This window comes from Chiloscyllium plagiosum, unplaced genomic scaffold (assembly GCF_037043375.1).
Source record: "Chiloscyllium plagiosum isolate Xiang-an unplaced genomic scaffold, Cpla_swu_hap1 HiC_scaffold_15, whole genome shotgun sequence".
Classification (NCBI taxonomy): domain Eukaryota; kingdom Metazoa; phylum Chordata; class Chondrichthyes; order Orectolobiformes; family Hemiscylliidae; genus Chiloscyllium; species Chiloscyllium plagiosum.
In genome coordinates this window covers 42,055,745-42,078,228 of record NW_028270153.1, presented here as the reverse complement: position 1 = coordinate 42,078,228, position 22,484 = coordinate 42,055,745, and the positions used below count along the sequence as shown (strand labels likewise).

Genomic DNA, 22,484 nt, shown 5'->3' with positions numbered 1-22,484 from the left:
TCTCACGACTCTTAAACTCAATACCCCTGTTCATGAAAGCCAAAACACCATACGCTTTCTTAACAACCCTGTCCACTTGGGTGGCCATTTTAAAGGATCTATGTACCTGCACACCAAGATCCCTCTGTTCCTCCACATTGCCAAGAATCCTATCCTTAATCCTGTACTCAGCTTTCAAATTCGACTTTCCAAAATGCATCACCTCGCATTTATCCAGGTTGAACTCCATCTGCCACCTCTCAGCCCATCTCTGCATCCTGTCAATGTCCCGCTGCAGCCTACAACATCCCTCTATACTGTCAACGACACCTCCAACCTTTGTGTCATCTGCAAACTTGCTGACCCATCCTTCAATCCCCTCATTCAAGTCATCAATAAAAATTACAAACAATAGAGGCCCAAGGACAGAGCCCTGTGGAACACCACTCACTACAGACTTCCAGGCAGAATATTTTCCTTCTACTACCACTCGCTGTCTTCTGTTGGCCAGCCAATTCTGTATCTAGACAGCTATGTTCTCCTGAAACCCATTCCTCCTGACCTTCTGAATGAGCCGACCATGGGGAACCTTATCAAATGCTTTGCTGAAGTCCATATACACCACATCCACAGCTCGACCCTCATCAACTTTTCTAGTCACATCCTCAAAGAACTCGATAAGGTTTGTGAGGCATGACCTGCCCCTCACAAAACCGCGTTGACTGCATTTAATCAAGCCATGCTCTTCCAGATGGTCATAAATCCTATCCCTCAGAATCCTTTCTAACACCTTGCAGACGACAGACGTGAGACGTACTGGTCTGTAATTGCCGGGGATTTCCCTATTTCCTTTCTTAAAGAGAGGAATTACATTTGCCTCTCTCCAGTCCTCAGGTACGACTCCAGTGGAGAGCGAGGATGAAAAGATCTTTGCAAGTGACGAAGCAATTGCATTTCTCGTTTCCCAAAGCAGCCGAGGACAAATCTGGTCTGGGCCTGGCAACTTGTCAATCTTAATGTTTGACAAAATTTTCAGCACATCAGCTTCCTCTATCTCTATCCACTTCAGCATGCATACCTGCTCATCAAAGGTTTCATTCACTACAAAGTTTGTTTCTTTCGTAAAGACAGAAGCAAAAAACTCATTTAGGGCTTCCCCTACCTCCTCAGACTCCAATTCCCTATGCTATCCCTGATTGGCCCTACTCTTTCTTTGACCATTCTCTTATTCCTCACAGAAGTGTAATTCCTCACATTAGAAGATAAAACAGCACAGCACAGTACTGGCCCATGATGTTGCACCAAGCATTTATCTTAATCTCAGATCAACCTAACCTAAACACCCCTCAATTTACTGCCAGCCACGTGCTTGTCGAGCAGTCGCTTAAATGTTCCTCATGTCTCAGACTCTATTACCACTGCTGGCAGTGCATTCCACTCTCTACGTAAAGAACCTACCTCTGACATCTCCTCTATACCTTCCTCTAATCACCTTAAAATTATGACCTCTTGTGACAGCCACTTCTGCGCTGTGAAAAAGTCCGTGGCTATCTCCTCCTATCTATGCCTCTCATTAACTTGTTCACCTCTATCAAGTCACCTCTCTTCCTTCTCTCCAGATTAAAAAGTCTGAGCTCATTCAACATTTCTTCGTAAAATAAGCCCTCCAATCCAGGCAGCTTCCTGGTAAATCTCCTCTGCACCCTCTCTAAATCCTCTCTTATCCCTCTCTTATCCTTCCTATAATGGAGCAACCAGAACCAGACACTATATTCCAAGTGTGGCCTAACTAGGGTTTTATAGAGCTGTAGCAAAACCTCACGGCTCAAACTCAATCCTCCTGTTAATGAAAGCCAAAACACTATATGCCTTACCACCCAAGTTGATCGGATTGTTAACTTTTGAGGGGTCTATGTCCATGAACCCCAAGATCCCGCTGTTCCTCCAAACTGCTAAGAATACTGTCTTTAACCCTGTATTCAGCATTCAAATTCGACCTTCCAAAATGAATCACTTTGCATTTATCCAGGTTGAACTCCTTCTGCCACTTCTCAGCCCAGGTCTGCATCCTGTCAATGTCATGTTGTAGCGTGCAACAGCCCTGCAACTATCTACAACACCACTTTGTGTTATCTTCATCCAAGACCTTCATCAACTTGACTCGTCACATCTTCAAAGAACTCAATAAGCCTTGTGAGGCATGACCTGCCCCTCCCAAAGCCATGCTGACTTTTTAAAAACCAAACTGTTTTTTCCAAATAGTCATAAATCCAATTTCTCAGAATCCTTTCCAGTACCTTCCAGATGTAAGACTGACTGGTCTGTAATTCCCAGGGATTTTCCTATTCACTTTCCTGACCAGAGAAACAACATTTGCCTTTCTCAATCAGCCAGTACTACTCTTGTGGAGAGTGAGAATGCAAACATCATCGCCAACAGTCTCATTTCTCACTTCCTGTAGTAACCTTGGATATATCTGGTCCGGCCCTGGGGACTTATCTATTTTGATGCTTCTCAGAATTTCCAGCACATCCACTTCCTTAATATCAATCTGTTCAAGCCTATTAACCTGGTCTACAGTGTTCTCACTATCAAAAGATCCCTGTTTCTAGTTAATACTGAAGCAAAAAACTCATTTAGGACTGCCTCTTTAGACTCCAGACACGAGTTCCCTCCACTATCCCTGATCGGCCCTACCCTCTCTGATTATTCTGTTATTCCTCACATACGTGTTCAATGCTTATGGATTTTCCCTAATCCTTCCCACAAAGGCTTTTTCGTGCTCCCTTCTTGCTCACCTCAGTCCATTTTTGAACTCTTTCCTAGCTACCCTATAATGCTCTACAGCCTTGCTAGATCTTTGCTTTCTCAACCTTTAAGTAAGCTTCCTCCTTCCTTTTGAAGAGAAGCTCCTCTGCTCAAGGGTCCTTCACCTTGCCATTCCTTGCCTGTCTCTGAGTGAGACAAATTTATCCACCACTCGCAACAAGTGGTCATTAAACAGCCTCCAAATTTGTTGTCCCTTTTCTCTAGAACAATTGTTCCCAATTTATACTCCACAGCTCCTGTCTAGTAGCAATATAATTTCCTCTCCCCCCCCCAATTAAATAACTTTCCATACTGTCTGCTGCTATCTCTCTCTATGGCTATGGTAAAGGTGAGGCATGTGTGGTCACTGTCACCAAAATGCTCTTCCACTGAGAGATTTGACAGCTGACCTGGTTCATTGGCTCGCACCAAATCCAATATGGCCTCCTCCCTAGTCAACCTATCTACCTCCTGGACACACCTAACAAAATCTGTTCCATCCAGACCGTCTGCACTAAGGAGGTTCCCATCAATATTGGGGAAGTTGAAGTCGCCCATTACAGCAACTCTATTACATCTGCACCTTTCCAAGATCTGCTGTCCAATCTGTTCTTCCATCTCTTTGCCATTATTTGGGTCTTTAGAAAACACCTAATAAAGTGACTACTCCTTTCCAGTTACTGACCTCCACCCACACTGACTGACTATGTAGACAAACCCTCCTCAACAACCTTTTATGCAGCTGTGATGCATCTCTGATTAACAGTGCTACTCTCCCCTCCTCTTTTATTTCCCCCCCCCAAATTCTGGTTCTTTATAAATAATCTAAACCCTGGAACACCCAGCAACCATTCCTGCCTCTGAAATCCATGTTTCTGTTATGGTCACAACATTGTAGTTCCAAGTACTGATCCATGCTCTAAGTTCATCACTCTTCTTCCTGACACACCTTTGAAACAGACACACTTTAACCCATCCCATTGCCCTATCAACTGTGTATCCTTCCTGACAGACTTTCTGCATTCTATTTCTGCCTGTTCAACAACTACTCTCTCCTCTGATTTGTAGCTCTGGTTCCCATCCTGCTGCCAAACTAGTTCAAACCCTCCTGAAGTGCTCTAACAAATCTCCCACCCAGGATGTTGGTGCCTTCCAGTTCAAGTGCAACCCGTACTTCACGTACAGGTCCCACCTTCCCCAGAAGGTACCCCAATGATCTACGTATCTCACCAGCACGTGGCACCAGCAGTAATCCTCAAGTTACTACTCTGCTCCGACTGCCTTTTAACTTCTAATTTAACTCCCTGAAATCACTTTTTAGATCCTCATCCCTTTTCCTGGCTATGTCATTGGTGTCAATGTGCACCACAACTTCTGGCTGCTCACCCTCCCCCTTCAGAATCTAGTTGATCAGAGACATCCCAGACCCTGGCACCTGGGAGGCAACATACCTACCCGGCCACTGTGGCTTTCCCCAGTAGGTCATTCACCCCCCCCCCACCCAAACAGTATGTAAACGGTATTATTGAGGGGAATGGCCACAGAGGATCCCTGCAATGTCTGCCCGTTCCCTGACTGTAACCCACCTACCTTTTTCCTGTACCTGGGGTTGACCACCTCCCTGTAACTCTTCTCAATTACTCCCTCAACCTCCTGAATGATCCGAAGTTCATCCAGCTCCAGTTCCCTAATGTGGTTTCCAAGGAGCTGGAGTTGGGTACACTGCCCACAGATGAAATCAGTGGGGACACTAATGGTGACCCTTACCTCTCACATATTACAGGAAGACCATGCAACTGCCCTAACTATATCCATTCCCACTGTTCCAAATTCCCAAAGAGACTATTGAAACAACTAATAACCTGACCGAACCTTTCCCTTTGGTTGGAGGAGGAGGATGGTGGAGAAACTATCTAAGCAGTGTTTCGGGTAAAGCAACCACTCGAACATATTACCTCACATACTCAGCAGACCTGTGTCAGCTCCTGCTCAGCGTGCACTCCACCTATTCTCGAGACAAGTTATTAAAGGATTGATTTACCTTCCCGGCAGTCCCCCAGTTCTTGCTCTAACCACTCTGCTGCTGCCGCAAAAATAGAGTTCTTTGTGTTTATTTGCCTTTTTTAAAATCTTATTGCACTTGATTTCCAGTCAGGTACATATAGTAACCATTCCTGTCCCTGTAAAATCATGTCTCCGTTGTGGTCACAACATCGTAGTTCCAAGTACTGATCCATGCTCTAAGTTCATCACTCTTATTCCTGACACACCTTGCATTGAAACAGACACACTATAACCCATCCCTTTGCCCTACCAACTTTGCATCCTTCACGACAGACATCTGGTTTGATCCCTGTTTTTCATATTTTATGTTATCATTGTTTTCTAGATTTTCCCATACCATTGCACATCATCTTTAGTTTCTAACAGTACCTTCTTTATTTGAATTAAAGAGCAGTATTGAAATTAGATTAAGCACCACCTCTGAATTTTACCCCTGTTTATCTTTGGATAATTGAATGATCCTATTATTTCTATAAACTTTTCTCACTAATGTGTCCACACTCCCCTTCTACCATGTCACTTCCTCTGCAATAATTTATAAAATATTTTTTGCTGATTAACCAGTCTCTTTATTTACCCTAAAATACTAGACTTTTGGTAGTATTCTTCAGGTTCCTGGTGTATGGGATCCTCAATTAACACTGCGATGCTCCTTTTATGTTCCCCCTTTTGCTCTATCCAAAGCTGATTTTTGAGGGATAGGGCAGTGCTATTTGAGAGTTGCAGTATGCATACCTAGATGGCACTGTTTTCAACATCTCAATTGAATTAAGTTGGAGAACAGAGAGGACAATGATATTTCTCTCTCTCTCTCTCTCTCTCTCTCTCTCTCTCTCTCTCTCTCTCTCTAGGACATGCATTATTCTTCCAACCTTTGATCCAAACAGAGATTAATTTGTTTTTTTTTATAATGTGAATCCATAGTTATCACCTTTTTATTAATAGTTAATGAGGCACAGTTTGTCCATCTTGTCGTCTTGGACACCTGGACTGAGTCAATGCAGACTAATGAATGAGTATCTTTCTCACTGTTATAAAAGGCTATGATGAAGATTGCAGAGGAGAAAATTCACACTAAGGTTAAGGAAGTTATTCTTCTGGGTTTGGAATTAAGGAATGTGATTGGGAAACGGTAGGTTAAATGTAAATTTTACTTTTATGTTGCTAATTTATTTTTGAAAGTGCCTAGAATAGAATAGATGCCTAAAGCACAACAATGTTCTGTTTTCAACCTGATGTTATTGTACCAAATAAATACAAAACCTTGAGGCTTTCAAATTATTATCAAAGTTAAATTAATTCACAAAACTGCTGGTTGTATGTTTAGGGGATGGATGTTGCAAATTCTCTTTTGAGTTTCTTATTATTTAACAAGATGTTACATTTTGAAGCAGCAGAATTTGTTTTTTGTACATTAATCAAACAAATTTCTTCAATATTTCTGTTTGCATCAAGATTTCCATTTGATGGATGCGAATGGAAATAATCTGTTGTAATTCTCTACTTGCAATCAAGTTTCTCATCTGAATCATGCGTGCATTTGTCTATTCTTGAGCTGTAGAATCAAATGTTCTACTGTCCTCCAGTCATATGTTTCCTAATGTACTTATATATTCAAATGGTGCTCTAACTCTTAAAATGATGGTCAGTACAGTAGAAATAATACAATAGGAGCACAATATTGTTGCAATTTAGTAAATCTTTTATTTTGATTTTACTCTGTCTGCTTCACCCTCCCCAAGCCTCCATTGTATTGGATCAGTATCAGAGAGTTCACATTGCAATGGGAGTTAAACCCACTGATGAAGTAAATCAGAGAAAGAAAACCAGCTGTTCTGTATTGTAGCACATCAAATGCTTGCACTAATGAACTGCCAAGTGTTCTTTTACATTGGTCCCAGGTTGATATTTTAACAGATATGATCTTTCTTTCAAAACATGAAAATTAACATCTTCAACTATACTGGTGGTTTTTAAAATATTAATTGTTTTGATGTGCACATATGTAGTGTCTTTTTCTGCTTTTGTTAGAAGATTGCATTGTTTATCCACTGTTTCATCTGTAGTTGTTTTTTTAAATTGTGGCATAATTGAAAATATTTTAGCAACTAACCAATTGGCTTTTTGATCAAATAGGTGAATGCAACTAGAAAAAACTAAATGACACAACTTTGCTAACTGGAACAAGTTACTGATACTTCCTTCCCATTCTGCTATCATCATGAGCTTAGATTTTTTTCGGTTGAAAAATCTGTCTTTAAAAAATACCATCTTTGATGCATTGAAGATTTAGATTTTGAATTGCTTGTGGCAAGCACAACTATTATTTCCATTTTTAGGACTCTGGAATAATGAATTAGTCAATGCTAGATCTATGTTTGACTTTGGTAGGAAGAATCGGAAGTCACCCTGTTATTTAAATGGAAATGCAGCACAGTGGCATCTGGGTTTCCGTGTACGTGAAAAACACAAAGGTAGTTTGCAAGTGCAGCAAGTAATGAATAAAGCAAATTGAATTTTAATAATTACTATTCGGAGATTGAAAATTTAAAAAGAGAAATGTCTCGTTACAATTGTACGGGGTATTGATGAGTCTGCACCTTGAGTAGTGTGTGCCATTTTTGTGCCCATATTTAAAAAGGATATATTGGCATTGGAGGAGGCAGTTCAGCTGATTCCTGGGATGAAGGGGCTGATTTATCAAGAATGGCTAACAAGTTAAACTTTTATTCATTAAGGTTTAAGGAGAAGGAGGGGGCAATCTTAGTTAAACCCAAAACCTTGAGGGTACTTAACAGGGTGGGTGTTAAGATGATGATTCCACTCAGGAGAGAATCTTGAAATAAGACATGCTTACCGAATAATGGGAAAGCTCATTTAAAGCTGAGCTGGGAAGCAACTGCTACTTCTCCCAGGGAGTGCAGCGTGGTTGGAATTCTCTGGTAGAATTTTTTGCTTTTACTTTGAAATATCGAGGAGTTGAGGGCTCTGAGGAACTCTTACAAAATAAGAATTGAAGCCACGGGTGGATCTATCGTGATCTTATTGAATGATAGAGCTGACTTGAGGGGCACAATGGTCCATATTTCTTATGTTGCCTTTGCAAGTGAATATGCTAACTTGTCCTGTCCTCGCCACACTCTGATGAACATAATTTAACTTTGAGTTTTTGCTCTTACTTTGCTGTTTCACTCAGTATTTCATACAACTTTCTGCCTTTTGATCTCTTCTTTCTGTGGGATTGCTTAAAATATCAATGGATTTGTTCCTGACGTAAAGTGTAATGGTCCAATCTAGCTCAACATACTGAATATCTGTTCACATCAACCAATTGATAATATTTGTCTGAAAATTGCCATATCTGCAAGGAAAAATCATTTGTAAAACTAATATGCCAGTTTATAATGGGACTGTGTATCTTAAGAGGTGCCTTATCGAAGAAATGCTGCCAATATTCACCTGAAAGGTAGAGGAACGCAATGTGGAGTTTGACAGTACCTTTGCCATCGACATTTAAGCATCATCAGGACATTGCAAAGCAATAAACTATATTAAAATTACATCAGTACATGCTTTTTTAGTCAAAAGTCATAGATTATCCAAAAAGGAGTCGGAAGTGAATGTAAAATGATTTATTGAGCAGTTTATGAAGAATAAAATCAGTTTAGATGGGAGGTATAACTAATTGGATGAGAAATAACACATATAGCCCATCAAAGGTGAAAGCAACTTCTCAATCCTGGAATTTGGAGGGATAGATGTATCCAGTTTCTCTGAAGGTGGCCATCTTGTGTTTGTCTGTTGGCAGCTGCCTTTTGTCTTTATGATCCTTGTCAGGATGAGTAGACAGAGGCATTAAAATCTATTTTACACTCCGTGTCTACCAGGTAAGGACTGCTTCCTCAACCTCCAGGCCTCCAATAACATTCTTTCTTTATTTCTGGGTATCAGTTATTTTCAATATAACAATCATTTTCTTGAATAGCTCTGAGCAATGACTAAAGGGAGGACCTGAGGTGTTAGCTCCCCTCTGTCTACCACTTAGACTGAGGTCATCTTATAACTTGTCTCTAGCTGTGCCGTTTGTCAACTGCTGCCTGACACTCCTCTATCGTTAGAGGATACCCAGGCACCATAACCATGAGAACCATGAATACTATAAATTAGAAACAAAAACAAATTGCTGGAAAAGCTCAGCAGGTCTGGCAGCATCTGTGAAGAGGAATCAGAGTTAGCATTTTGGGTCACTGGACCTGAAATGCTAACTCTGATTTCTCTTCACAGATGCTGCCAGAGCTGCTGAGCTTTTCCAGCAATTTGTTTTTGTGACCACAACAATAACAGTAGCATTTTCCTTGGCTATTATCTTTGTTTTACCTCCGCTTCAGACTGTACAGACTGCTAGTGTTTTTCAGATCTTTCTGTCAGATGGCTTCATTGTGCCTACTAATTCTATAAGAATTCTGTAATATTCTGGCAAGTAACATTTTTTGTACTATCAGCAAACTAATGACAAGGTAATCAATTTCTAGGCTCACTGCAGGTGGAATGGTGACCAGAATATCATGCAGTCTTTAGTCATTTTGAAAGTGTTTATGAGCAGGGAGACAGAGCCTTGATTTAGAGACCTAACTGAATATATCCCTTGGATAAAACAGTACTTGGAATATGCAAGCATACAAAACTGAAGCAGAAATATCCCAACTGGCCCCTTGAGCTTGTGATGCTATTCAATATTCCCATGGCTGATGTGTTTTTGCATTGCACATTCCAGTCTCTCCCTCATTTTAACTTTGAGAACCCTGCCTAACCCGAATCTATCCTCCTCTGTTTTAAAAGTATTCAAGGCAGAATGTTACAAATTCACACAACCCTTACAGATGAAGAAAAATTCTCCTCATCTGAGTCCTCAGACAGCAATCCCTAATTTTAAAACTCTGCTCTTGGTTATAGACTGATTCACAAGAGGAAATTTTCTTCTTACGACCACCTTGTCAAAACCTTTTAGAATCCTATAGCAATTCAAGCACGTCACTTGTCATTCTTCCAAATTTTGGTGGAAGCAAGCCCAGCTTGTCTTGTCTATCCTCGGAGACAATCTGCCTACTTCAGATATCAATTTAGTAAACTACCTCAGACCCACTTCCGAGACATTTACATGCTTCCTTAAAAAAGAGACCAAAACTGCACATAATATTTAAGATGTGGTATCATCAATGGCCTGTGTGCGAAAGCACAAGATCCTACTTTAATGTTCAATTCCTCTCTTAGTAACAGCATCTCATTAGCCACCTTGATTATGGCTGTACCTGCACATTCACTTCCTTGTGACTTATCCACCAGAAAATCTGTCTTACCCTTCATCAGAATTCTGCAATCATCCTCCATTTTAGTAACTTTTTTTGTTCTTTGTGCCAAAGGGAGCACTTCACATTTTTTGTCATTATACTACATCTTAGTTAGACACAAAACATGACTGCAGATGCTGGAATCCCAAAACACCTGAAGAAGGATCATACCTGAAATGTCAACTTCTCTACCTGCTGATGCTGCCTGGCCTGCTGCATTCTTCTAACCTTGAGCGTTCTTATTATACCATATCTGCCAGAATTTTGTCATCCACTTCATCTATCCATATCTGTTTGTAACTTCCATGTTTTTTTTAAACTGAAATATAACTATAAATTGTGAATTGAAGTCTTTGATTTGAACCTACAGCCTCTGGGTCAGATAACAATGCTACCAACTGAGTGAAGCTGAAACTCCATTTTAAAATGTTACTATTTACTTTAGACTGTAATACTTGTTCAACAAGAAAGTTTTGAGAATGTTTGTAGCTAGTTTTGAGGTTCTGGATGTAGGTTACCTCACTGAGCTGAAAGGTTTGTTTTCAGACATTTCGTCACCATACGAGGTAACCAAGAATTCCTGAAGACCATCAAAGACACCAAGATGGAAGAGGATGAAATAATGGTCTCTTTTGTTGTAACAGCCCTGTTCACATCCATCGACATCAACCTGGCCAAAGAAACACTGACTACATTATTAGAAAAACCAGTGACACATAGACCAAACACCACCAACTTAATCAGCAAGGACAATATCGTCAAGCTAGTGGACCTATGCCTTGCCTCCCACTTCACCTTCATCAACAAAATCTACATCCAAACTAATGGAACACCTTGGGATCTCTGATATCAGGGCTCTTAGCAGAGGCAGTAATGCAGAGACTTGAACAAACAGCTCTGTCAACCATCCATCCCAAACTTTTGGTCCATTATGTGGATGATACCTTTGTCATCACTAAATAAAACAAATTAGAGCAAACCTTCAAGACCATCAATAATAACCTTACTGGGATAAAATTCACTAAAGAGGAGGAAAACAACAACAAACTACCATTCCTAGATGTCGCAGTAGAGAGAACAGACAATCGGCAACTTCAAACCAGTGTCTACAGGAAAATAACACATATGGACTAAATATTGAACTACAGAAGCAATCATCCCAACATCCACAAGCGAAGCTGCATTAGAACATTATTTCGATGAGTCACCGCACACTGCAGCACAGAGGAACTACAAAGAGCAGAGGAAAATCATCTATACATTGTATTCAAAAAGCATGGGAACGCAATCCGCTGATTTCTGAGCAACAAAACCAGATGAGGACAAAACATGTCCAGAACCCTAGCTACTCTCCACTACATCAAAGACATCTTGGAAATGACTGCCAGACAACTCAGACCGCTTGGCATCATGGTAGCCCACAAACCCACCAACACACTAAAACAGCAGCTAATGAATTTGAAAGATCCTATACAGACAACAAATAAAACTAATGTAATTTACAAAATACCTTGCAAGAACTGTGACAAACAGGCAGAAAACTAGCCACCAGGATATATGAACATCCACTTGCCACAAAAAGACATGACCCACTCTCACTAATATCCTTAGTTACAGATGAGGAAGGACATCACTTCAATTGGGACAACACATCCATCCTAGGACAAGCCAAACAAAGACATGCATGAGAATTCCTAGAAGCATGGCACTCCATCCGGAACTCAATCAACAAACACGCTGACTTGGATCCAATTTACCACCCCCTGAGGAAAAAGAACAGGAAAAGACATCACCATAGGAAATGTCACCACAGGAAATGACATCACCAACCCTAGGAAACTCAAACATATAAATAGAAAGCGGGCTACACCACCGTTGCTTCATTCGAAGGCTCATTGAATAAAAATATTGAGACCTTATGCAAAGTTTGAGGATGGCAACTCATTGAATCTGAAATAGGAAGTAATGAACAGATAGGAGTCAATTACATTGTTTTGAATTGAATTTTGAGTCCATACCTGAAAACTTGCTGTGACTGACCAACATTCCAAAATGTCGAATTCTATTCCTTCAAATATCCAGAATAAAGATTGTGCATCACTGCAGCTTTTGCAACTTATACGGAAACTTTTGTAATTTTTTTTATTTACACTAATTAATTCAGGAAATGGTTCATATAAAACTGACCTCAAGCAAAGAGAGATTTAATTTATAATTGATTGGCATTTTGTAAAAACTTTCTGTGTAAGCTTTACAGTAAATAGTTTTCTGTTATAAGTTGGGTTAGTAGTTAAGGTGTACAAGCTTTTGAAATTATTTTGAGCTGTCTGAATTTTGAAAGTAGTTGTTACTACAACATGGCTGAATTCTAACTTCACAGGCCAAGTGGATTTCAAGTGCAGCAGGCAGGCTTTTTAAAAAAAAACTTCTGATATATTAGAAATCTGTCAAATTGTGTCTTTAATTCAAAAGCTTTCATTAGTGTGCAGGAGGTCCATGTGAAACAGGTGGGTCTGACATTTATGTATGTTGCAAGGTAATTGTATTCCATCTTCACATCTGAGTAAAATAGTTGTGAAGGATTTTGAAAGAGTCAATGTTCATGTTATATTGGCTCCACCCATTCTGATGTCATATACAGTGTGTGTGGAGATAAGGAGTTCTATTCTAGCTATTGGAGGGAGCTAATGTATCTGTATCAGCTCCCTCTGGTCCGAGTAATTATGCTTGACTAATTATTGTTTTACTTATTGCAGTCATGCAATGAAGTTCTGGTTATCTAAGAACAAAATATTTTCTGTAGATACTGTATTGTGGTATATTCCCTACCAGTAATCACTAGGCCCAAGACAGAACACAGGAAATTTAATGGTAGTGGACCACTTCAACCGACACTTACTTAGTGGTCATCTGAGAAAATATCACAGCAATTTCCTGGCTTCTTGAAACTGACCAGGTTGAAAAAGGTGAATAGACAATTAGAATTAACAAGACAGAGAAGTTGATAATAAAGCTGTTAAATACCTAGAAATGACAGCACTTCCTTACCCAAGTGAAAAGTTTTTTTGTTCTTAGGACTTGTTCTGAGCTTGAGCTTTCACTGGTTGGAAGGAGAATTCCAATGCTAAATGGTAGAGTGTGGGGAAGGAGGTAGTATTGAGGGGTTAACATTTACGCTCTTAATTTTGGTTTTTGTCCCTGCTTCTAGTCCTCACTAGAATACTGGAGTTGTTTGTGGAACTTTCGGCTTCTAATGAAATACAGGAGCAGCAGTTTCCTTCTCCTTAACCATCTGCTACTCTAGTGGGCAGAGAGGACAAGCAGCTATAGCTCACAGCAGGTGGTACCGCTGAGCACATGGTCTATATACAGAAGATTAAATATCAGACATGACTGAGCACTATTGCCTCAGGAGGCTCAAGACTTTCATGTCAGATTGCTGCTGACATGTTGTAGCCTTCTGGGGAAAAAAGACTTCCTGCCAACTGGGCCATGATGAACACATTGCCAGTGACCATCAAGTTCAGCACAGCCTCAGGTTTCTTCACTTCCAATCCTTTGGGGTCTGCAGGGGACATTTGTTGAATTTCACAATCTGGTGCTAATAAGTGTGTCTGGGGTGATAATTTGCAGTTACTTGTCTGTATTTTTACCACTCACAAGGCCAGTCAAACTGAGAGTCCTCAGATTGTCAGCATAAGTTGGATCCCCAAGTTTCTGGCTCAGTTTTTATGATTTGGTGACCGTCCTAGGATTCCTTTAGTGAGGCTGGAACAGACTGCAGGGGTGTGATCATTGTACCCACTTGTTCTAACTGTTTGGAAAGCCCCACATGTCATTAAAAAAAAAATCTGCTGTGGGTAAGTTTAAAAAGTCACATACATGAGATGCTGAAGCCAGCAGGTTTCCAATATGCTTCTGGCCTCCCCTATTAAGAGTGAGTGGGAAAGTTAAAACTCATCCCACAATCTTTTGCATTTAGCTTTAACTACTGGAGCAAGAATAGCACCCAAACGAGAGTCTTTGGTATCACATAACACCAGTGATATGTACAACCATGTTCTGTACAAAGTGCAATATTTTCCTGTTCTAATTGTATATTGTAAATATGCTTGATTATATTGCATCTCAATGTATTGTATTGTGTATAATCATTGAGCAATAATTGGTAATATTTAGATTTGCAAGTGTAGCAAATTAGCTTGGAGTTTAGTGCCTATAGTTTCATCAATACACATCCTATGAACAGGACTGGATGAAAAACCCATGTATTTCTTAAGTGGTATTAGTTGAAGTTGGATCTTAGCCAGATTCCATGCCTGTTTTCAGTGTGGAATCTTTTAATATCTAATGGATTCTCAGAACAGACAGAGTATCCATCTAACATCTCAACTGATGTAAGGAAATGTTACATCATGAGTACAAAAGGACTGAACATTAATATACTGGAATCCTTTTTATAAAGTTTAAACCCACAGTTCTCTGATTTTGAGGCAAGAATACTGTAACTGATTAATATTGATCATATTCATGCTAGTCAAAGCAATCCAATAGCAATAAGGGGCTGCGACCTTTGTTCCAAGTTTAGAGAAATTGTTGAAAATTAAAATCTGTGCCTTATATATACATAAAGCGTTCTGCAGAAAACCCTGTATTTTTGTCATGATTTGGAGATGCCGGTGTTGGACTGGGGTGTACAAAGTTAAAAATCACACAACACCAGGTTATAGTCCAACAGGTTAATTGGAAGCACACTAGCTTTCGGAGCGACGCTCCTTCATCAGGTGATTGTGACACCACACAATCACCTGATGAAGGAGCGTCGCTCCGAAAGCTAGTGTGCTTCCAATTAAACCTGTTGGACTATAACCTAGTGTTGTGTGATTTTTAACTTTGTATTTTTGTCTACATTATGACCTGTGAGACCCTAATTAATCCTTGCTTTATCCCGCAGAATTCAAAATTGTGGTTATCATGATCAGAACTTGTTATTCCCGAGAGTGGGAAGATGGTTGGTTTTAAGGTTGTGAGAAACTAACTTAAAGGTGTAACTGTTTGGTTTTCATGTTTTTAGAGCAGATGATCAGCAACTAATTTGTGGGATTTCATTTAAAAACAGAACATCTGAAGTAAACTGATGTGGTTTTAATCTGTGCACACATTCACCATGGTTGTCTGTGGGAAATGAATGAAAACAGTGACCATTTGGAAGACTGAAAAGAATTGGAAGAATCTGCTTTAATTTGAGTCATGAAAACCATAGATAACTTGATCAAGTGGTAGGTGGCTATGCTATGCTTTGCTCAATTTAGCATGGGTATTGTGAATGCTTCTGGTACACATATGGTTTATTTTTCCCCCTCGTTCTACACACACGTGAAAATCACTTGTTGAAAGTAGAAATTCTCTTGAGCTAATGGTTTTACCTCTGCACAGCTGCATGAAACATAGCTGCACTCTAAATGAGCTTCTTGTCACTTTGATGGCCATAGTGGATCAGTTCGACACACTTTGAGTGGACTTTAGCATGACTGAAGCCATCTATTTGTTGGGGGTTGGGAAGCCTGTGCCGTAGATTTACAAGTTAACTGCTACAGTTGCATTGACGTTTCTGTGAAAAGATTTCTTAGGGCTACAAAACTTTCAAGAAAATATTTTCTTGAAGTTTTATTTTACATCTGTTATAAGACAACATCAGCTCGTCGTGTGATAGTTCATTGAAATGTTAAAAATGTTGGAGAAACTCAGCAGGTCTTGCAGAATCTGTGGAGAGAGAATTAATGTTGTGCTTCCAATAACACACACTTTCCTTTTGGAACATGATTTCAAGTACATGATTTCAAAATTTACCACTTTTCTGACAGAGTTTTTATTTATGATGCACGGGGACAGGAAAAAAAAAATCAGATGAAATGTTTGTGTTTTTAACACCATTTAAATACCAGACCATGATAGTAACATTCAGATTACAGTTACTCAGTGGCAACTTATTTTCCATCAAAATTGAAATCAATATTAGTAACTGATTGCAATCAATAGAAGTTCAACCTAGCTGTTTCCATACATTCCACTATTTCCTCAATATGGCTGCTTACACACCTCTCTCCTACAATAAATTGATGTGCATGTGTTATATTATCTTTTTTTATCTGACATCAGGTAAAGGATAGAAATCAAGGAAGCAGTTATTTGCAAATGTGATAAACCAATGTATGTTGTTTTGAAAAGTAGAAACACTAATGAAGGAAAAACCTAGACTTGTTTCCTGCATTATCATTTTCACTTTGAAGGAAAGGTCAAGTCAAGTATATGCTACATGTCATTTACTACTTTATGCTGGTTTTGCGAATATATATTTATTCCAAGGAAGTGGTTCTTTCTAGGAACAAGGTTAGTTAGCGTTTGTTGCACTTATGGTGGTGCCAATAAATCTATTTCTTGGTTGAACCTTTGGTCCATATGGAGATGGTTCTCCCATAGTGCAGTTATGTAAGGAACCAGTAACAGAATCATCAATTTCCTAGCTAACATACACTGTGACTTGGAACTTGGCAGTGGTGTTCCAGTGGATCTGCAGCATATATCTTTGTATGTGATCAAGATTCTAAGTTGTAGACTGTATTTACTGCAGCATCATCACACCATTAATGAACAGACTAAATGCTTTCAATTGGTGAGGTGCTAGTCAGTGATCTGCCTTGTCCTAGATGGTTTCAAAAGTCTTCAATGTTGTTGGAATCATATCTAACAGGCACTTTCAAACACTTTTCACTGTACTCTTGCACTCAGGTACACATGACAATAAAATCTTATCTAATCTTTTATTTATGAAGTACCATTGATCTAATAAGATATCATAGTTGCTTTTTAGGAGCATCATAAAGCAATAATTGATACCACTCATGCATGCCAAAAGATTAGTCAAACGGTTAATGTTAAGATTATCTTCAAGATAAGCCTTTACCAATTATCAGATTTTCCATATACTTTATAGCCAATTAAGACTTTCTTTAAAAGTTTTGGTCAATGTTAGAACTTCAGCAGCCAATTTATGTACTGGAAATTCCTACAAGAAAATTCTAGCACTCATGTCTTCTCTGAAATAGTGCCCTCCGATTTTGAGCCCATCTGAGAGGATAAGTGGGGCTTCAGTTTAACATGTCATCAGAAAGATACTATGAAGAGCTCAGGGTTGGATGACTAATGATATCTTGGAGTGATGTAGGAGTTAGAGATCAGAAAATATTTGGATACAGGTCTTTACATGAAGTTCATAAGCAGCAGTGTGCCAAAATTGGAGGATGTAGTGTTAAACTCGCCCAAATGCACCATTTAAACTACGTAGAACATAGAACATTACAGCACAGTACAGGCCCTTCAATGTTGCGCTAACCTGTGGAACTAATCTGAAGCCCATCTAACCTACACTATTCCATTCTTGTCCATGTGCCTATCCAATGACCATTTAAATGCCCTTAAAGTCAGCAAGTCTACTACTTGAAGCTGCCTTTTTTTTATTTTGTGGGATACAGGCTTAGCTGACAAAAACAGAATCTTTTGCTCATCCCAAATTGTCCTTCAGAAGCCTGTGGTGAACCATCTTGAACGATGGGATCCCATCTGGTGCAGTCAGTGTTGTGTTAGGGAGAGAGTTTAGGGATTTTGATTTAGTGAAGTGAGAGAACAATAATATACTTTCCAGTCTGGATGGTGTGTGATTTGAAGGGGAGCTTGCAATTGTCATGTTCTCCATGCATCTGTTGCGCTTGTCCTAAGATAACAGTTGCAAGTTTGGAAGGTGCTGTCAAAGGATCATTGATAGGTGCTGGAATGCATTTTGTATATTGTATATGGTACAACCACTGTGTCAGGAGGTGGTGATAATGTTTAAATTGATAAACAAATTGCCAATCTCAGACTTTTGTCCGAGACTGTCTTACGCTGCTTGTTTTGTTGGAATTGTAGTCAGCCAGGCAAGTGAAGCGTGTCCTATTTAAACCCCTGCCTCCTTCTTATGCATTGTAGACAGGCTCTGGGGACATGGAAGGTGAGTTGGTCACTGAAGAATCATGATGTTGATATTAAGGGATATAGTTATGGTTATATCATTGAGTGTCAATGGAAGATGTTTGGATTCTCTCTTGCTGGAGATGATTGTCTGACAATTGTATTGTAAGTGTTACTTGTGAGGTCAGGTATTCTCAAGGTATTGTTAAGATGCTACGTAAACTCTTCTTAATTTAAAGCCAGCAACCCAAAGGATTTATCCCGTGCAGTAATCTGTGAAAATTTGATAAACCAAGAACTATTTAAAGTAAAAATTAACAACTTTATTTCTTAAAGTAAAGTAGAGAAAAATTAACTAACAACTATTTACAATTCCTTACTCTAACCTATCTGTTACCTTCCCTTCTACAATACTAGTCTGATAAAACTCCCAATTAAGGTTTACAAAATAAAACTTCTTATCTCAAAACCAGGCAGCTTTCATTTTCTCTGAATTCTGATCGTCTTTTCTTCTTAGGGATTTCTGCTTCACAGGTTACTGATTGATAAAGGTACCTTTTTAAGAGAGCTATTTATCAGACAGTCTTTTTACATGCTGGGGATTGGCAGTTCTCCTCTCAACTGTTTAATTTCCCCCCAGTTTTATACACTCAAAGCATTGGATTGTGTCATTGGCCTTTAAGATTGTCAGTATACTCAATTCAAACTGGATTGGAGTTTTGGTACTTTTCTGGGGGTGGGGGGGGGGGGTATAATTCAAATCTGTTTTGTCATTTCCAAGTAACCAGGTAATCGAGTTGTTTGACCAAATGTTAAATTACATTTCTTTTCAGAACACTTGGTTCTGTCAGGTAGTTCTGTTGCTTTTAACTCTCAAAGGTACAGTACACCCACATCTTCATAACAGTATTGCTGCATATTTTAGCTGACTTTGCTTTCATATCTGTGCAACACACAATGCCAATCATCAGTGAACACACTCACTTCTGACCTAATGATAGAAGGATGGTTATTGCTGAGGTGGCTGAAGATAGGAGTTCTTCAGGCGCTAGTAATGTCCTGGGACTGAGCTGGATTGAGGAGTAACAACACAACTATCATCTTCAGTGCCAGATATGACTCCAACCAGTAGAGCGATCCCCTCTCCCCAACCCCCACACCTAGCCTCATTCCTATTGCCAAAACCATGTCACCTTTGAGCATTATCCTTTTTGCTCAGTTTCCTCACATTTTTAGCTAATAGTTATCAGGAGAGAACTAATAGTAGAAGAAAGAAGACGGAGGAGAAAGGACACAGATGGCATTGAAAGACCAAGGTTAGACATGCACAAAATGTATTCCTTATGGAGCCGGGTCTTAGAGTTATCTTGAGAAATGCTCACTCATGCAATTGCTAAGTACTCTCTACTACATTCCTGACTTGTGGCCCTGTAAGTGATGGCAAGGCTTTGGGGAATTAGAAGCTTTGTCACTTGCCATAGAATACTCAGCCTCTGACCCACATTTTGAATCACACTATTTACATGACTGGTCCAGTTAAGATTCTGACACAAATCCCTAGATATCACAAAGAATTCAGTTAAAGTTCCATGGCTGACCTCTGTGTCCCTTTGTGCTTGTGCAGAGCGAAGTAATGAAGCATGTATTATCCTACAGCAAGGAAATGGGAGTAGCAAAGACTTTATGGCTATAGAAGCCAGGCCAATTCACAATCCTCTGTAAGTCCTCCAGAAGTTGGAACCTACTCAAATAGTGCTCCAATAACAGTAATGTCAGCACCATAATTAAAGCTATTCCCAGAGTGCCCTTTGTGAGACATACTGATTTATCTATTGTGTGAGTAATTTATTTAGTTCTCCAGCAGAGACCAGAATATTAAGATTCCACAAGACTCCACTCATTTATCAATGGTACGTTTAAACTGTATATGAAGCTTTATGCCCTTTGTTGCCTGAATGCAAAGCCATTCTTTGGCTTCTGTTTAAAAAGGCAACATCAGTTGTAGTTAGCCATCTGAAGTTCCATTAAAGCTGGACCATGTCCATGTTTTTGCAAGCAGTAACATTCATTTGAAATAACCACTTTCTGGAGACACAAACTTCAACATTTCAGAGCTAGATAAGACCTGAAAATAGAGTCCGATCCTAGTTTTATCTGGTTTCTGTCCAGTCAATCCTTTTCAACTCCAGAGGAGAATTTTCACCACTACTGATCCCGCAGTCAAGAGTGCATCAAAAAATTTCCTTGACTGTGACTATTTTCATTGATTTTGATGCCTGTTTGGTATTTTCCCTTTCTTTCAATCAAAAATTGATTTAAAAAACAATTGTGCTGGAGGTCTACTTAATTGCTCTTAAATTAATTTTCAGAAGACGTCTGGACCACTTTTAAGTTGGTGTGCAGATCCAATGTGATCATGGGTCCTAGATAAGCCATAATACAAAAACCATTTCAACGTTTACTCAGTTGAAATAAAGACCACTTTATGAAACCTTGACCTGTTGCTTTCCCCACAAACAAACATTTCAGAATAGAAATACACTGCGCAACCTAAAAGAATATTGTAGTTCTACAGCACGAACATTATTCTATGTACATTTATGTAAGTTAGAAACATTCCCGTAATGATCAGCTGGCTGACATTTTATCAAGTGGATCACAATTGGAAGCAGAGGGCATAGTGTGATCTGAGCATGAAGCAAGCATTGACATACTGGAAATGCATAGGACCTGATAAAGGATTTGACACACCAGATGTCAATAATCTGTCCTTTCCACTTTTGCGATGTTGCACCATCTGCTGCATTTTAGAACGATTTGAGTTTTTCTTTATTTCCAGCACCTGGAGTTTTAATTGTTGATTTCTGGTGATTAGGAACTTAGAATAAAAGCGAATTAATTTTTGGAACCAACATGATATGTTTAAGATTAGAGTCCTGCATCAAGCTTTGGGGAGTTGATGACCCAGTGGTATTGTTGCGAGATTTTTAATCTGAAGACCCAGGTAATGTTTTGGGGACCCATCTTCAAATCCTGCCATGGAAGATGGTGGAATTTAAATTAAGAGTCTAATAACCGTGAATCACAGTGTCGATTGTTGGAAAAGCCCATCTGGTTCCCCACAAACAAGCATTTCAGAATAGAAAACCCCATCTGGTTCGTGAATGTCCTCAGGAAGGAAAATGCCAACCTTACTTGTTCTGACTCCAGACCCATAGCAATGAGGTTGACGCTTAACTGCCCTAGGGGATGGGCCAAAATTCTAGCCTAGCCAGCGATGCCTTCTTCCCAAGACTGTATGAAAGAGCTTGCTGTTTTATTTTTTGATACATCAGCATGCGGTTCAATGTGCTGAACCACTTCAGGTTATTTGACAGCTTTTATTTTCCTACGTTCTATCTGAATGGTAATTGTTTCTAATTCTTTTAAACCCTTTTTTCCTTTACCTGGTAACTTGACCATTTTTAGATTGTACTGTATTGAAAAGGTTAACAAATCATACATAAAATATATATTACCAAGTCTTGAACTACAGTGATGGTTAAAAACATTCAGCAGCATCTTGTAAAGCTAGTCAGATAGGGGATCTGAATTGAGCAGGATCATGAGTTTGGTGTTAAGGTGGTATTTAGTGGGGAATTAAGGGCGGATTGTGTTTTCTGTTGCTTGCTGACAGGAACCTATTATTAATATATCGGCATGTAATAAATGCTCATCAAAAATCAACTTTGCTAAACTAAATTAATTTTTGCAATCGGGTATGCAGCAAAAGAGAACACCTGCCTTCAGATCCACAATTAGTTAAAGGTTAGGTGTAATAGGTTAAGGTTGTCTTTCTAGTGGATATGGACTGAGCGGGAGCTTCTTTTCTTGTCTGGGGAGCTTTGCTAAACCAACAGAGAGGAGATATTGCATGCAAAAGAAGAACAAAGAGTGAGGGAGGGAGGTGGGAAAGAGAAATAGGTCGTGGTTGTCTGACTGACCGAAGGAGGGAGGTATTAGCCTGCTGAAAGCTGATGGGAGACAGGGAAGACTGGATTACACAGGAAGCAGCACAATATTATGTTAAGATTGTCTAGTGCATTTGCCTACAGGTAGACAAACATGACTGTGGCAAGTACATTGGTCATAAAGGGCAAGGGAATGGTAAAATCCTGAGTGTCAAAGATAACAGGGAAGCTAATAGATATTCCAGGGGAGGGACAGGTGTAGATTTTGGATGACAATTGGAAGGTCAATCTAGTATGTGGAGTGCTGATTAGTAACAATGGGAGATTT

General features: G+C 39.5%; 1 protein-coding gene across 1 annotated transcript in view; it reads left to right on the top strand.

Annotated features, from left to right (window-relative positions):
- The window catches only part of LOC122560076 (cadherin-4-like), a 673,208-nt gene that overhangs the window by 49,962 nt on the left and 600,762 nt on the right, over positions 1-22,484 (top strand). The gene's annotated exons all lie outside the window — the stretch shown is intronic.